The sequence below is a fragment of the Elgaria multicarinata genome, chromosome 1 (genome assembly GCF_023053635.1).
Source record: "Elgaria multicarinata webbii isolate HBS135686 ecotype San Diego chromosome 1, rElgMul1.1.pri, whole genome shotgun sequence".
NCBI lineage: Eukaryota > Metazoa > Chordata > Lepidosauria > Squamata > Anguidae > Elgaria > Elgaria multicarinata.
Window position 1 is genome coordinate 117,098,174 of NC_086171.1, and position 18,685 is coordinate 117,116,858.

Here is an 18,685-nt window from a genome sequence, read left to right on the forward strand (position 1 = left end):
CAAAAAGGTCAAATTTAGCTTGTTTGCAAGCTAAATTTGAACCTTTTAATGTTCCAAACATTACTTTTCATAAAACAAAAAAATTCTAGGAGGCAGGGATGGCCAAATGCAAGATGTGGGCTATGTGTTGCCCAACCCTGATGTACAATCAGTAGGGCTTCTCAGTCCTTTTGGCTGAGCTACACTGGTTGTAAGGGTTGATTGTTGCCATTGACTGAGTTCTGATCCTAAGGGTTAATTGCTCTGGCCCTTGGGGAGGAAAAGCAGGCAGGGCTGCCAAAAGGCCCTAGGAAAAGAGAAGAAAGGAAGTTTGGTTGAAAGAGTAGGTAGGCTAGAGGAATGTGCTGAAAAGATCAGAGGGATGGGTTTGAGAGAGATAGGAAAATTGAGATAGAGTGCAGAGAGGAGAGCAGTTGAGGCGAGGATGGCAGAAGTTCACGTATGGGCCACAGCTAGACCTAAGGTTTATCCCTGGATCGCCCAGGGGTCAAACCTGTTCACTTAGGTGACACACAGGGGATCCAGTGCTCAGGCAGGGGTGAACCCTGGATGATCCCAGGATAAACCTTAGGTCTAGCTGTGGCCATGGATTTGAAACTACCAGAGAAATCTCTGTCTGCAGTCCTAGTAGAGAGATCTAGTTCTACAATGGCTTAGATGAGTATTTCTATAAAAGTCACTGTAAATCTTTTTCATCTTGCAGCCTAATAATCTTAAGTGTGTGTGTTCAAAGTCCACTAAGGCCAGAACTATATATTACATGTCCCATGGGGATCTCAGCAAAATGGTATCTTCATGTTGAATTCTCCCTCTCTCTTCTCCAAAACATGTTGGAGCACTCACTCTGATTGAACATTGTCTAAGTTTCCTTTCCCACACTCCATAGTATTGGTTGATGGGGAAGCTCACATTTGATGTTACATCGCAGAGTGAGTATTCCTTAGACAGACACCAGAAGTGTTAATCTTTGCGGTGTTACCAGATGTTTTGAAATATGTTAATGAAATACCTGAGACCGTAACACTGCCAATCTATTAGCAGACTGTTTTTGTATCTAGTGTACTTTAACAAACTCTGTATCGAGTAGCATTTCATCAAGCTACCTTACTACATCAAAGAGTTTACCACCTAGGATAACAAGCCCTGGCGATGGCCTCTGAATGTCAACATGTTTATGAAAGTGCCTGCATGTGCATTATCACCCCTTCAATCAATATTGCTTATTGTTTTGACACACCTTGAAACTGGTAGTACAAGAATCTGGATGAGCAGAAGTCTTGAATAAGTAACTTAAATTGTAAACAATTTGTTTTGATTTGTGAACAATGCTCCACCCAGGTGACGTTATTCAAAGAGCTTTTAATTTGGTGGGTCAGGTTATGTGTCTGAAGATCATCAGAACAAAACATAAAAGCAAAGGAAGCCTTAAAAATGGTTTATAAGGAAAATGCAAAATCCACAGTTGGACAATACCCGAAGTGTCTCATAATATAGTGCAAGCTTTAGAGTTCCCCGGAGTTTTTAATCCTGTGAGTTAACCCTTGCTTGTTTGTTGCTTACATCAGTAGCTGGAAGGATAGGTAAGAGTGGTGTAGTGAGAGTGGTACTGCTACTAATGACTTGGGATGTGACGCTTGTAGCCACAGGGTCAACATTACGTGCAGCTCTTACCTAACATTTTTTTAAAAGGCTGAAACTCTGTGCTTCTATTTGTTGCTGAGTGTCACCTGTATGGCTTCTTTTATACAATTGCTAACTGAACACTTTGGTTCCTATACTTTCTTGATGAATTATCAATCAGACGTAATCCACCAAAAGAGTTTTCTGGTAACAGACATCAGTGTCCTGTTTAGTTATGAATTTCCTCTTCCTTTTCCATCAGATAATGTTTAGATGGTATCAGCTGCTGATACCATCAGTTTTATGTCCTAGCTTATGGTGTCTTTGGACAAGGTAGAACCAGAAGACTTACTGGTATGCACTCTTTTCTTGTGCTCTTCTGATTAACATAAATATAAAGATCTGTCATATTAAGTATAATTAAGTTTGATAGGGCTGGATAGTCGAATCATTCCCTCTAATGCCAAACTGAGATGGAGTATATAGAGGAAAATGTTCTGAAAAATACTGGTAATGTCTAGGCTGATGGCAGTTGAGCCTAGTGGGAGGGAGAAAAGGGTATAAAATGGTTGGGGAGAGACCAGTGGCCCTCCAGATGTTGTTACACTCCAACTCCCATTAACCCCAGCCAGCATGGTCAAGGATCAGGGGTGGGATTGTAGTCAACAATATTAAGATCTGCAGGTTTTCCACCCTTGGTCTAGAGCAGCGGTTCTCAACCTGTGGGTCAGGACCCCTTTGGGGGTTGAATGACCCTTTCACAGGGGTCACCTAAGACCATCGGAAAACACATATTTCCGATGGTTTAGGAAACTGTATTGACTGAACTATGTCATGTATCATCTTTTGTATTATTAAAGCTATTGTTATGTATTATTTTCATTAGCAAACCATTCCATGACAATGGATCGTGTAGAGAAGAACGGAAATAATTTTATGGTTGGGGGTCACCACAACATGAGGAACTGTATTAAAGGGTCGTGGCATTAGGAAGGTTGAGAACCACTGGTCTAGAGGAACAAGAACACAGGCAGACTGCGTGACTCACAGCCTATGGTTGAGAATAGTTGAGACATGGAATGTTAGGGTGTCAGTTGTGGACAGGTGAGAGGGTGTAGTATTATGGGAAATGGAGAACGGGGACAGAGAGAAAAGTGGTTTGCTTAAAACCCTAAGAGCTGATAGAGAGTTTTCTGAAGATGAGATTAGAGTTGGAAGGATCCATGCCATGACATTAATAAACCACATACCCCTACACTATACAGGGATGTTTTCAGGAGGAAGGGGAAGAAAGACACATTTTTCCTTTCCCACTGTCCAGAGACCGCACTATAGCATGCTCGGGTTCCAAGCTGGAAACCCTCTAGTGCTGTATAGAATAGCAAAAAGAAAAGCCAGAGGAAGAGGGAAAACATGTATTTTCCTCCCCTCCCTCCTAAATTTGTCCCTGGATAGCAGTACAGGATTTGTTTTTCAGGCTGGTTGAATCCCTGGGAATATACTACAAGATCCCGCTTATATTAGGTTAGTTATACAATTGCTTATTCAATTTGTTAATTTGACTATGGGATGTGGTGGAACTGTGATAGATGCTTATTGGAACTACGATAGATGCTAACATACTTTTTAACTTTTCTTCTCTGGGAATGTTGTATGTAATGATTTCCACGACTTCAGCCTCTGCTGTTTACTTGTCCTTGTATTCCCTATGAAGACAAAATATAAACAGTTAAAAATTATGGGAGGAAGTCAATGTTGTGTGAGCAGAGTTCTACTTGTACAATGGGATTTTCTTCTCAGACCCAGATGCCCCAAATATCTGCTCCAGAGAGTCCTCCAATCCTCAAGAGTAGGGCTGCAGGGCAAATAATTAGGGGGAAATGTAATTTTAAAAGTACTTAGCCTTCACTGTTGACACCAAAGCACTTAAGGACTTTAAAGGAAACGATCCTCAGAGATGGGATTGGCACCCCAACCCGTCATATGCGCATGCACGCGCACACACACACACACACACACAGAGAGAGAGCCAGTGTGGAATGTGACCTTTGAGAAGGGAATTTCAGTGGACAGGGAGGAGAGGAGACTGGAGGGGCCAGGATATGAGCTATCCTGAGGCCTCTCCAGCCACCATCCCTCCCACACTGAGACACATTTGTTAGATGGGCCAAAACAACCACCTAGCGAAAATGCAGTGTGCGAGAACCAAGAGATGAAAATCGCCTCCACTGCTCCTCCTGACCTGCATAGGATGATCATGACCTTACAGGTTGGGAGGTTTATGATCATTGCAACAGGACTGCGTCCTAAAGCACATTAATTTAATAATGGAACCATCCACTTTGGTGTACAGACAGAAAGAAAGGGTTTCACATAAGTTAATGTTCTTTTACTTTTGTTAAATTATAGTCACTGTGTTTAAGTTAAAAAGAGAGAGAGAGATTTGCTATTGTTAAGTATATGAAAAGAAATACTTGCTTAGTCATTAAAATTGTGTGTGTATGGCTATCTCAGGGTTAAACAGAGAAAATCTATCTGTGGGCAATTACCTTGAGATAGAGGCTGTTCTGGGAACCTTGCCAAGATTCTAAGTTAGCCTCATCACAGCTGTATGTAATGTAGATAAGAATTGTGTAGATCTGTATATAGTTTCTCACTTGTGTAAAATGGAACTGATCACTGCTTACTGATCACTGCTCTATGATCACTGCTCTCTGTGCATGCCTCAGTGTGCTGATCTGAACTGATCTGAATTGAACTGCACAGAAGCCTGAAGGAAATAAACCAGCTCTGCTGTGTAAGACCTGTGTGATGTGTGTTTGTTTCTGAGCACAAACAGAGTTCCAGAAGGAGAAAAGTTCTGGCACAATAACCCAACAGCTATAGCCATGGAAACTGTGGTGACAGATTACAAACTGGGATCCAGAAGGCTCTCGGATGGTAATTACATGCACTGGCAACCTTCCATTGCAAAAATAGTAGAAAGTGTAATTTTAATGTTAGCATTGGCAAGTGGGCCATGTCTGAGCATGACCCAATCAATTTTTTTCTTTTAAACTCGAGAGGTTAGCACTACTAGAGATAAGCTGAAAGACAAAATGGGACAAACATGATTTATCATTAAAATTATCAAAACCTCACAGGTTAAAATTTTAAAATTTAAAATTCCCTTAGGTGTAGAAAGGGCCTTAGAAAGGAAGATCTCTTTCATGATTCAGTTCTTCAAGCTGCCATTTCAACTGTCAAGTGATGATTAAAATGGATTGCATGTGTTTCTAAAACTCCCTTTGTGTTTTGCCAGTGTTATAAGAGGAGATACACTCTCTCCTGTAAATGTGGTATTGCAACATGGATATGTGTACTCCCATGAGCGTATCCTATAATGAGAAACATTAGCAAAACTTGTGTGTGTGTGCGAGCCTTTCCTTCAACATTATAATACATTTGTGTCCCATCCTTCTTTCAAAGAGCCCAGCCCAGGGCTGTGTACATGAGATTCCCCCCCCCTCCATTTTATCTTCATAATAGGGGTCCACGGGGTCCTTCTCCGTAAGCCCCTGCCAAAGGAAGTGAGGCAGGTGGCTACTAGGAGGAGGGCTTTCTCTGCTGTGGCACCCCGGCTGTGGAACGAGCTCCCCAGAGAGGTTCGGCTGGCACCTACACTATATTCCTTCTGTCGCCTGCAGAAGACCTTTTTATTTTCTCAGTATTTTAACACCTATTAACTTAAATTTTAAACTTTGCTGTTTTAATTCCATATTTTAACTTATATCAAATTTTGCTGTGTGGTTTTATCCTGGGTGTGCTTTTTATATTTTGTATTTGTGTTTTTAGATTGTTGATTGTTTTTATGCTTTTCATGATTTTAATTTTTGTGAACCGCCCAGAGAGCTTTGGCTATTGGGCGGTATAAAAATGTAATAAATAAATAAATAACACCCTCTGAGGTGGGTTAGATTGGGATAGTGACTGGCACAGGACTTCCGCAGTTCTAGCTATTCCAGTCCAAAAATGAATCAGCTATACATATATACATGTATGCTGCTTGTGTCCTAGATAGCAACGAGGTGTAGTGTAGGGATCGTGCATAACAACATTCCAGGCCAGATCTACACCAAGCATATAACACTTTAAAAGTGATTTGAAAATGGTATATGAAATGTGTCATGGGCCCCAACAATTGTCAATGCACTTCAATGCCGTTACAAAGCAGAAGTGTAGATCCTGCCTGTGGTAAGTGTATGATCCATAAGCTTAATAAGGATGTGGGTGAAATGTTTGCTGGAAATTCAGGAAAGTTTACTGGAGGAGTTGGCATGGTGATGAACATATTTAATCTCCCAAGAGATTAATCTGTCATCATCTATAGTGGGAAATAATTGGAATTAAATTGGAAAGCTGCCAGTTGAGTAAATGTACTTTACATGGTTCTCAGTGGTGCAGCACTTGACGGATACAAACAGTACCTTGCTGCACTTCCTCTGAAGTAAATCTGCTTCAGGCAAATCTTACCTGCTCCGATCCTCTCCCAAAATCCAAGATGTGATCCCAATCAGATTCAGACCTGGAACCATTTTGTGAGGCTGCTAAGCTTTGTTTAATGTAATGACAGTTAGATGTTCATAAAGCCTTCTCCCAAAGAAAACAAACACATTTATATTTGCCGTGTTATTAATTTCCTCTATACTTTTTGGGAGATGAAGACATTGTGGTCAGTTAACCTGGGGTGAGGTTGTGGGGAGGAAATTGATTAGGTATTAAAATGAAGGGTCTGATATTCTGTGTATAATAATAAGAGGTCATACAAATATCAGTTTTATCAAATGTTCTACCACCCATTTATTCCTGATATGTGGTAAAGTTCTTACAATGTGGCAGGATTAAACAGATGACCCAGCTACCTAGAGATTAGGAAGCTCACCCTCACACCGTTTGTATGGGCTTCAAGGTAGAGGTGTCTGTGTGTACTCACATTGGTAAATTATATCAGAAGACGGGGAAACTATGCATAACAAAGCTTACATTCATTACTAGTTTAATATTACAAAGTTAAGTTTAATTTGTTTTTGCCTATATATATATATATATATATATATATATATATTCTTGTTTTCTCCAAGCATTGTAGATATTACTTGTGGAATTGGCACACTTAAATTACAAGTATAATTGTCACAGCTCATTGGCTCACATTACAGTCTCACTGGCTGTCATAATTACAAATTTCTATTCAACTATGGAAATTATTGCATATCGATCATAATTTTATTATGTTCTTTGCCCTTCTATAATAAATCAGTTTATGAAGACAACCCTGAAGTTTGTAATTAAAAACAGGACACATTTGGGCTGTTTACTTTCTCCTAAATCTCCTTTACTGACAGCCATTGTGAATCCGTGAAATGGAGTGGTTTTTGATCTTGGTGGCTAGTACGAAGTTATTCATTTTGACGACATTCCATAATGCAGTCACTCATCAGTTTTATTGTCAAAACTTTTAACAGAAAACTTCGGCACAGAAATTAATGTACTTATAAAAGGGCTGGGGTGGGAATGGAACAGATTTTTAAAATACTAGTCTGAGTTTAGTTATAAACCTTAGCACTTAACAACTTGTGCAGAGGGAAAGTGCGTAAGGACCTGTTCACACAAGCATGCTCATTATTATTTATTAAGTCTATACATTGTAGACAGTATTGCAAACAGCTTACCTCAGGAAACGTTCAAACTATTTCCAGTGCCACACATTTAAGAATGTCAAAGTAAAAAAGAAGCAGCTTTACTAGTGGCAGAAAGAATGCAAAAAGAGAAACTAGGTCTTAAAACTCCAAACAATTCAAATGAATTGCAATACAACATTTTTTGGAACAAAAGGTTTCCATGATTGTACAAGAAAGACAGTCACTGTATCTGTAATTATTATTATTATTTATTTATTTATTTATTTATTTATTTATTTATATAGCAGATGTAGAAGATTGCCCCTGAAGAAGGAACCTACTGTTCTGGAACATGTTAGATTGCAATAAATGTTCATTGTTGCCACTTGTAAGAACTGGTTTCTCTCTCTAGCTTAGTTTGTGGCACCAACACATCTCAATGTAGGGCATGCATAACTTAAATTTACGCATTTGTGTACTATAAATTTCAACTGGATTAACAAATACACACAAATGGAATCCTGGAAAGGTGTGTGGGTGTGGGTGTGGGTGTGGGTGTAAATAGGAACCTCTAATCATTAGAATCAGAATCCTCTGCACTCAACTAACTACAATTCCCAATGTTGTTTACTAGAAGCCATGATAATTAAAATGGTATAAAACAAAAATAGCAAATTAAAATAAGCTGTTAAAATTCAAAAAGCAATTAAAAAGAGATATCCTGGTTATACTTTTATATTGTACTTTTATACTGTTGTTTGTTTTATACTTTGAATTCTTTTTGATGGTATTAAGCTTTGTGAACTACCCAGAGAGCTTCAGCTATTGAGCGGTATAGAAAATTATTTATTTATTTATTTATTTATTACATTTCTATACCGCCCAATAGCTGGAGCTCTCTGGGCGGCTCACAAAAATTAAAAACATTCAAAGTATAAAACAACAGTATAAAACCATAATATAAAATACAATATAAAAGCTGGACAATAGAGGCCTTTAAGGACACAGGGGCAGAGGAAGGAGAGAGAAAGGTGTCCCATAAGAAGCAGAGGAGCATGAAAGCCTCGTAACTTATAACTTGATCTAAAGAGTTATGACAGTTCTGTATAGCTCATACTTTGCCAAGCAGCTGCCTGATGTTTTAGTAATCATGAATCCAGATGACTCGATTTCATGTGAACAAGCCCTATTTCCATAAACTGATATGTAGACATGAATGCTACAGATTAGGCATGTTTCAATCTGTTTCAGCAAAAGAATTAATATAAAATTGTTAGGAAAACAAATTACCTCAGCTTTTGCAGATAAGGGAACGGCAGGTCTGCTACATAGGAGAAAAAATGGCAATGTTTAACTTATGCGAACAGCATAACACTTGTAGTGGGGATGCAAACAGTTACAGCACCTACTTCTGAGGCTAAACAAAATTGGGGACGGTGTAAAAGCCGGAACGGAACGGAACAGGCCGGAACAGCCCCATTATATTAAAAAACCATACCAAAAACAGTGGCATGTGTTAGCAACACTTGAGAACAATATTTTAGGACTAAAACCATACCAATATTATATCACTATTAACCCCAAAACTCCCAAAACGACATCCGGAACAGAATGGGATGGCCGGAACGGCCACTAGGGAACGAGCGATATCAACCAAACTCACCGGTCATGCATAACTAAACGGCAGGGATGCAATAAGCCCCAAAAGTTGCCCCGAAACCACGTTCAGATACCCGTTCCGGGCAAAAACGCATATTGCGCAAAATGGGCCGTAATGGCAGCTTCCCAATGAGGTAAGTGAACCAAACTCACCAGATGCACATGACAAGGTGGGATAAATATAGAAAGCTCCAAAAGTTGCCCCCAAACCACGTTCAGACACCCGTTCCAGGCAAAAACGCGTATTGCGCAAAACGGGCCGTAACAGCAGCTTCCCAATGAGGAAAGTAAACCAAACTCACCAGATGCACATAACTAGGTGGGACAAATATAGAAAACTCCAAACGTTGGCCCGAAACCACGTTCAGATACCCATTCCGGGCAAAAACGTGTACTGCGCAAAACGGGCCGTAACGGCAGCTTCCCAATGAGATAAGTGAACCAAACTCACCAGATGCACATGACAAGGTGGGACAAATATAGAAAGCTCCAAAAGTTGCCCCGAAACCACGTTCAGATACCCGTTCCGGGCAAAAACGCATATTGCGCAAAATGGGCCGTAACGGCAGCTTCCCAATGAGATAAGTGAACCAAACTCACCAGGTGCACATGACAAGGTGGGACAAATATAGAAAGCTCCAAAAGTTGCCCCAAAACCACGTTCAGATACCCGTTCCGGGCAAAAACGCGTATTGCGCAAAATGGGCCGTAACGGCAGCTTCCCAATGAGGTAAGTGAACCAAACTCACCAGATGCACATGACAAGGTGGGGCAAATATAGAAAGCTCCAAAAGTTGCCCCAAAACCACGTTCAGATACCCGTTCCGGGCAAAAACGCATATTGCGCAAAACGGGCCGTAACGGCAGCTTCCCAATGAGATAAGTGAACCAAACTCACCAGATGCACATGACAAGGTGGGACAAATATAGAAAGCTCCAAAAGTTGCCCCGAAACCACGTTCAGATACCCGTTCCGGGCAAAAATGCGTATTGTGCAAAACGGGCCGTAACGGCAGCTTCCCAATGAGGTAAGTCAACCAAACTTTTTGTATGTCTCTTTGCACATGTGCTATGCAGTGGCTCACCTGTCCCTTTCCCAGCAGACATGGTGCCTGTACGGCAGTGGATTGCAAATGAACTTCTCAAGCACAAATCACTTCTTCCACGGCCAAGTTTAATGCAGAGACAGCAGCAGAGAATAAAGAAGCAAATAAATCAGAGAGAAATTAAGCAATTCAATAGTCCTGTTTCTAGAAAACCACCGAAAGGAACATTTTCTACAATCCAGTTCTTGTCTTCATCAATACAACAGTATTACACTTCATCTTGGTCTTTGTGCTTAATGGGTGATCAGTGCAAGAAACCAAAGGAGGACACCATGGTTCTGTGCGAGGGAGCATGTCAGGACTGGCACCATCATTCTTGCCTTGAGATAAATCAAGCTTCTCGTGGTATATTCAAATGTCCAAAGTGTTGTGAGAAATGAATAATCTACACTGTAGGCAAAAATTTATGTTAACAGGTGCTATATGTTAGCATTTACATTTACACACACACACACACACACACACACAGAGAGAGAGAGAGAGAGAGAGAGAGAGAGAGAGTGAGTATATAGATATTATGTACATTGTTTTTGTTCTTACTGTTTGTGGTTATTTTTCTTGTATTCATGTTTTCATAAAGAATATGACTAAAGAAGCATATATGTTAATAAAGCTTCAGAACATCACAGCCAATGACAATGGGTTATACTGAATCAAACAAATGGTCAACCTAGCTCCCTCTTATTCACATGGGGCTAACCTATTCAAGACACCTAACATACAATTAAAAATTGTGTGATTGGCTTTTAAAAATAAATTCCATGTTTGGGGAGGGGAGGGGTACCTGTCAAGATTGTGGAATGTGGGCATTAACGCTTTGTCTCCTGGTGTGATAAGGGTGACCAGATGACCCGGAAAACCCGGGAGACCTCTGGAAAAACGGAGATCTCCAGGGCAACCGGGACTGGCACCCAATTTCTTGGGGGAAAGGGCTGAAGGGGAAGGCCTCCATCAACCCTGGAAGGGGTTGGGGGCCGTGTTTTTGGACTTCCTGGAATGCAGCCTCCAGTACTCCCATGGCAATCCTCAAAAGACCTGGGCTTTTTTGACAGAACATTTATATCCCACCTGCCACCCAGAAACGCATGGTGAACTACAATGGCCTTTCCCAATTTTGTAATAACCCTGTGGAATAAGTTAGGTTGAAAGATGTGAATAGCCACAGGTCATTGTAAGCTTCATGATGGAATGAGACAGCCCAACCCCAACAATGCCATCATAGACTGATATTTTAAGCACACTACCAAACCACATGACAACTATGGGCTTCTGTAGGAAACCATCTTTGCAGAACTTCACTCTGGATTCTGAGAAAGTTTATTAAATGTTCCAGTTAGTACAATGAAAGTAGTTTATTTGATTGCATTCACACACATAGAAGTTGCCTTTTGAGGCAATTTCCCGACAATAGATAGTGCCTCATTTTCCTCACCCATAATTTTCTTTTCCAGCTAATTTTGGGAATATGAACTATGGCCCGGAATGGGTAACAGAACCTGACTTTCATGGAAATTTCAGAGGTTATTATATCTGTCCCATCTAGTAATGTGCTTCTGGTGAGTTTGGTTGACTTACCTCATTGGGAAGCTGCCATTACGGCTCGTTTTGGGCAATACAGACTTTTGCCCGGAACGGGTATCTGAACGTGGTTTCGGGGCAACTTTTGGAGCTTTTTACATCTGTCCCACCTAGTAATGCGCATCTGGTGAGTTTGGTTGACTTACCTCATTGGAAAGCTGCCGTTATTTTGCCCGGAACGGGTATCTGAACGTGGTTTCGGGGCAAGTTTTGGAGCTTTCTATATTTGTCCCACCTAGTTATGTGCATCCGGTGAGTTTGGTTGACTTTCCTCATTGGGAAGCTGCTGTTACGGCCCGTTTTGCGCAATACGCGTTTTTGCCCGGAACGGGTATCTGAACGTGGTTTTGGGGCAACTTTTGGAGCTTTCTATATTTGTCCCACCTTGTCATGTGCATCTGGTGAGTTTGGTTCACTTATCTCATTGGGAAGCTGCCGTTACGGCCGGTTTTGCGCAGTACGCGTTTTTGCCCAGAACGGGTATCTGAACGTGGTTTGGGGGCAACTTTTGGAGCTTTCTATATTTATCCCACCTTGTCATGTGCATCTGGTGAGTTTGGTTCACTTATCTCATTGGGAAGCTGCCGTTACGGCCCGTTTTGCGCAATACGCGTTTTTGCCCGGAACGGGTATCTGAACGTGGTTTGGGGGCAACTTTTGGAGCTTTCTATATTTGCCCTACCTAGTAATGTATGTCTGGTGAGTTTGGTTCACTTATCTCATTGGGAAGCTGCTGTTACGGCCCGTTTTGCGCAATAAGCGTTTGTGCCTGGAACGGGTATCTGAACGTGGTTTCGGGGCAACTTTTAGAGCTTTCTATATTTGCCCCACCTTGTCATGTGCATCTGGTGAGTTTGGTTGACTTACCTCATTGGGAAGCTGCCGTTACGGCCCGTTTTGCGCAATACGCGTTTTTGCCTGGAACGGGTATCTGAACGTGGTTTTGGGGCAACTTTTGGAGCTTTCTATATTTGCCCCACCTTGTCATGTGCATCTGGTGAGTTTGGTTCACTTACCTCATTGGGGAGCTGCCGTTACAGCCCGTTTTGCGCAATATGCGTTTTTGCCCGGAACGGGTATCTGAACGTGGTTTCGGGGCAACTTTTGTGGCCTATTGCATCCCTGCCATTTAGTTATGCATGACTGGTGAGTTTGGTTGATATCGCTCGTTCCCTAGTGGCCGTTCCGGCCATCCCATTCTGTTCCGGACGTCGTTTTGGGAGTTCTGGGGTTAATAGTGATATAATATTGGTATGGTTTAATCTTAAAATATTGTTCTCAAGTGTTGCTAACACATGCCACTGTTTTTGGTATGGTTTTTTAATATAATGGGGCTGTTCCGGCCTGTTCTGTTCCGTTCCGGCTTTTACACCGTCCCACAAAATTGCAAGATCCAAGTGTCCCTGCTTCAAGTTGTTAAATTATATAAGGAAAAAGGAACAGAAATGCTTTTGAAATATATTAGCTAAGTTTGCTAGCTATTTTCTTCTGGAAATTACTGGGGAAGAGCATGAGAGATGAGACAGGGAGACCTGGGAAGGACACCCCTACTCCTTTCTGCTGTCATTTGGTTACTTGCAGGGACGCTGCTCTTGCTGTTCCATTTGGGAACCTAGATCATGGTCAGAAAGAGAAAGAAGAGCCATCCCAGTTTGTGCCCTGGGTGACTAAATTTACAGGAGAGGAAGGTAGTGTGAAGAAGAAAACACTGCTCAAACTAATCTGCTTCTCTTCCAGGGTTGCCTGCAGATTAAGACTGTAAGAAAAGCCTTGCTGGATTAAATCAAGGGTCCATCTAATCCAGTGTTCTGTTTGAAGCAGAGGCGATTCAAATACTTCTGTGAAGCTTACACAAGCAGTTAGAAATGAAAAGCAACAACCTTCCCCTGTTGCTCCTGTATCTGGTATTCCGAAGTGAAAGGAATGCCGTCTTTGGAATTGGAGGTACTATTTAGTTGTTATTATTCCCTGTATTTCCAATGTTCAGAGGTGAGTAGTGTTGTTTATTGTAGACAAAATATCACCATCCACACACAAGGAAGAGATATTTGCAGGTTTGGGGAAACCCCAAAGTTTGCAGAAGTACAAAAACTCTTATGAGTTACACCTCTACGGGGGAATCCTCAAACCTGAGTATGTTCAGTGGCCATAGAATGGTGACTAATGAGGGAATAGACAACTGGCGGAGACAGGTAGTGGAATGGAGTATCATGGAACAGGCATGGTTGACTGGCTGGAATACTGACCAGGACATTCCACACTGCCAGCGTCATCACACAGAAGAAAACCGTGTTTCCTTACCGTCGCTTCTCTGCCTGCACTTCTGTCCCTCATTACTTCCTTTTTCGAAAAAGGAAATAAACAATGTGCATGTGGCCCATTCAGTGGGCCGTTTTGATTGCGCTGCTTCTCCTGCACACAGCAGGAGATAGCGGCAAGTTCCATTTTTAAAAAAAGTCGGACTAAAAGGGGTCTATTTTGCTACAGAAAAACGAGTGGAAGGAGTAGGAGGCATGTGGGGGGTGGATGTCATCTAAAAGATACGTGTACATCCGTAAGTGGGCAGTAGCAAGCATGTGATAAAACGCTCATCTGATGAACCTCTACTATGGTTTGTTGAAAATTACACTTGTTTCTGATATTTCTGAAATTCAGAGACAGGTGCTGGTCCATATGTTGCCAAAATGGCATCATGCACACAACTGAGTGAGATATCAGCAGGCTAAGGGGGAAAAGGTTTGCAAAAGTACAAAAATATTTAGAAACACACCCTACCAGCCCAATAAGCATACTAATTTGCTATGGAATGTTGAAAACTATTGGGGGTGAGGAGAAACAAAACTGGGAGAGAGGAGAAGTATTGTGGAAGAGGTAACAGCTGCTTGACTGGAACCATGAATAGGAACACCTCATGCTGATACATTTTGTTGCAGGACACACTTGTAATAATTAATAGCTATTAATAGAGTTATCCTTTAGCCTACATATTTGTCCAATCTTTTAAAAATGCTACCTTGAAGCTTTATTACATGGTCAGAAAAGCATATGTAACAAAACTCTGATGGTCACTTCTATTAGGAAAAACAAATTCAGTAGAAGGGATTTTTTAGTGGCTTGGGTGGGAGGAATTGGAAGTGCACCCTAAATGTACAGCCACGGATCCCTTTATGAACAAGTTGGTGAGGCCAATATATTCTGATTCTTTGTATTGTTTTTTGCAGTGGATGTAGTATATGACAATGTGACTGGTTACCAATGTTGAGAGAAGTATGTTTGTATCGTTTACAGCATCCAACTGACGAAGATACTTCTAAACAGGACATGTACCGGACAACTGTTTTATTAGACGCCTTATTATGAATTTATTAGATGCTTTATTATGAATGTTTAATAGATGTTTTATTTATTAGACTCTTCATTATGAATGTTTACTAGACACCTTATGAATGTCATCTAGACACCTGACATTGTGCACGTGTGGAGTGATATACTTCTGAACTATTATTATCTAAAAGTTTTGCTCTTTGGCAGTTTTGTAGAAACGTAAAATGCTACTGTGAACTTCAGTGCTGGTGACATTGGACATTTTTTTTTGTTTCTGTTTTTCTTTCTTTATTGTTATTGTGGAGGTTTTTCACTGTTGGATTTGTTTAAAGGGATTTAAGAACATGTACCAGCTAGGAGAAGTTGTTCTGTAGATTGATTACAAACTGTATATATGTTGTATATATCACTTATATCTCTAATATATTGTGTCTATTTTACATCTCTAAGTGAATTTTTGTGGTTGGGTGTTATCACACTTATTGTGCTTTGTTAAATTCAACCACAGCCTTCTATCTACTTTAGATACACTTGTAATAATTAATAGCTATTAATAGAGTTAACCTTTAGTCTACATATTTGTCCAATCTTTTAAAAATGCTACCTTGAAGCTTTATTACACGGTCACAAAAGCATATGTAACAAAACTCTGATGGTCGCTTCTATTAGGAAAAACAAATTCAGTAGGAGGGATTTTTTAGTGGCTTGGGTGGGAGGAATTGGAAGTGCATAATTCTTTCCCTGCTTTCAACTTTTCTAATATAATTTCTCTCCTAAGCCACTTCAGTCTCCACTCTCCCAACTGATGTTTGATAAACTAATCTAAAGACGGGAACCCTAAAACCAATAGCAGTTCCATGGCTCCCTTCACTTATCACCCTAAAACAGCTTGGTAGCAGAGTACCTGAAGGACCACCTGCTCCAGCCCACATTAACCTGCCAACATGTTCCATCACACCAGCATTATAGTCCGCTGTCGCTGTGCATTGTATGCAAAGGACTCAGATGATGTCGTCCATGTCCTGCTGTGATCATGGTTCTTCCCCCACCCCCCTTAGCAATGTTTTTTGGCATAAAATCCGGTTCTTCCGGTAATGCAAAAGCACACCGCTCAAACTTCAATGTGTATTTTCATCCATTGTTTTCAATCTGATGTTCTGTGGGTGTATTTTCAAGGGGCGGTAGTGTTAAGCTGGACTGGGATGGCTGTGTAGCTTCTCTCCCCTCCCCTTTCCCTCTCTCCCTCCCTCCCCCTGCGTCTCTTTCTCTACCTCTCGCAGCCCAAAAGCCGCGAGCGAGTGAGAGATTCACACAGACTCAGCAGTTAACTGCCCTTTACTTCCGAGTAAACATGGCTTGGGTTGGGTTGCAGCCCGAGCCACGCTTGTTTAGGAGTAGAAGCACCCCTACTGGGGGGGGGTGCCAGACAAGCTCTTCGCTGCAAGTCGCCCTCAATCCAAGGCTGTGATGCAGTTTACTCCCAAGTAAGCACATGTAGGATTGCAGCCGGGCTCCCCCTCCCATGAAACAAGCTGTCCCTTCCTTCCTGCCTTCCCTCAGCTCAGTATCCAAAGGGGGAGGGTGTTAGAGCCCATTGAAATGAAGAGGATGCAACTGTGAATAAGCGCCCACACACCTGTGTTCTTTCATGTGATTGGAAGTGTGTGACAAGGGGAACAGTATGCAACTGCCAGTGGCAGCTGATAGGAGTTTTAGTTGATTAATCAATTAATCTATGGATTAAGTTTGCATGTGGGTTATAAGCAGTCCTTCTGGAGCAAGAAGAGGTCCCATTGAACTCTATGTTCTTACTTCTGAGTAGGCATTTTCATCTTAAAAGAAATGTGGAGGATGCCAGCAGCATCCTCATTTTTAAATATAAAGAGATCAAAATTGGCACAGTGATAGCTCTTAAGAATGGTCCACTAAAATCATACAGGCTTACCTTTAAGAAACCCCATTTAATGGAGAGACTTACTTCTGAGTAAATACATATAGAACTGGTTTTTAATAGTATGATCACTCAGAAGCTTTCTTTTTTAAGTTTTGAAACAGCAAACTGGAAACAAGTGCTCTGCAACCCCATGCAGGTCTTACTTCTGTTCTGAGGTCTTACTTCTGTTTACTCAGGAGTAAGTGTCTCTCTGTTCAATGGCATTTACTCAAAGGTAAGCCTGCATCAGATTTTAGTTGACCTTTTGGGCAGTTGCACCTCATCTTTAGAATTCCTTCCCCAGTGAGGTTTGCCTGGTGCCATCTTTATATTCTTTTTTTTTTATGCTAGATGAGAACCCATTTATTTGCCCAAGCCTTTTAGGTGATCTATATTAGGGTGACGATATGAAAAGGAGGACAGGGCTCCTGTATCTTTAACAGTTGTATTGAAAAGGAAATTTCAGCAGGTGTCATTTGTATATATGGGGAACCTGGTGAAATTTCCTCTTCATCACACCAGTTAAAGCTGCAGGTGCCTTGCCCTCTTTTAAATCTGGTCACTCTAGTATAGCTCCGGCTATTGGGCGGTATAGAAATGTAATAAATAAATAAATAAATAAATAAACCTTTAACTATTGTGATGAAGACGGAATTTCATCAGGTTCTCCATATATACCAATGACACCTGCTGAAATTCCCTTTTCTATGCAACTGTTAAAGATACAGGAGCCCTGCCCTCTTTTTCATATGGTCACCCTATCTATATTTTGCTCTGCTGGTATGTTATGGGGTCTCTTGATATGATTTACCATTTGTTTTTTGTTGCATTTTGTAGCTCTTCTTTTGACAGCGTTGGTTAAAGAATGGCCTAGAAATATACTAAATAAGTTGTGATTGTGTGAGAGACATGCAAATGAAAGGCCTTTATAAATGGTACATTCCAGCCTGAAAGGTGCTGTTGGCATCGCTTGTGATGAGGGAGGGAAGAAGCCTTCTGCAAGGTATCACAAATAAATGCAAAGTAATCACCCACCGAGGAGGAGCAATAAAGAAAGGGCGGGGGTAGCTTGGCTTACTCCCTATTGGACCACCACTACCAAGCCCCATTACGTGTCTGAGTCTCTCCAGCCCGCCCCATCCACTGTTCTCCAACATGGGCTCGCTGCCAGCCAGCCTCCCTCAGAAACGCCGCTCCTTAAAGCCGCTCTACGCAGCCACCACCCCTGCGCCGCCCCTTTCGTCGCTTTCCCATTCAGGCGGCTGCGCTGTCACCCCGCCCAAGCGCCGCCGGGCCCTGAGGAGCCGCTCTGCTGGGCAGTGATTGGCGAAGCCGCTTGACAACCGCAGTCAGGGCGCCGCCGCCGCCGCTCCTGTCTCGGCAGCGGAAAAAGAGAAGGGGGCGACGGAGCCGGCAAGGGCCGCGCTAGCTGGCTGCTGGTGACAAAACCCCGCCACCGGGCTCTTTCTCTCTCCCACCCCCACAGTGTGAGGCACTTGCCGCCATTTTGTGTGTGTGTCCGTGACGCCCCCCCCTCTCCCCGGTCTCCCCTCACAGCCCGTGCTTTGGGAGGGAGCCTCCTTTTAGGTGAGTCTCTTTCGTTTCCTTGGAGTCTAAAAGGGAACCGGAGTCAGAGAGGGATGGTGAGCCAGGGAAGCAGCTGGTCTTGGCTAGTCTGCGTTGCTATGGCTCTCTTGCTTGGTGTGAAGGATGTGAAGCGGACTGAAAACGGGGGCGGTGGGGAGAGTTTGCGGTGCGGTGGGGCGGGGGAAGGCATGTCCGAGGCCTGAGAGGAGGCCCGAGTG

At 42.1% G+C, this 18,685-nt stretch overlaps 1 protein-coding gene across 1 annotated transcript in view; it reads left to right on the top strand.

Moving 5' to 3' along the window:
• The first annotated feature begins 18,377 nt into the window (after positions 1–18,377).
• Positions 18,378–18,685, top strand: part of WDR47 (WD repeat domain 47) — a 47,775-nt gene continuing 47,467 nt past the window's right edge. The window contains exon 1 of the mRNA XM_063135345.1: positions 18,378–18,467. The gene's annotated coding sequence lies outside the window, so the exon portion shown is untranslated. The remainder of the gene's footprint in view (positions 18,468–18,685) is intronic.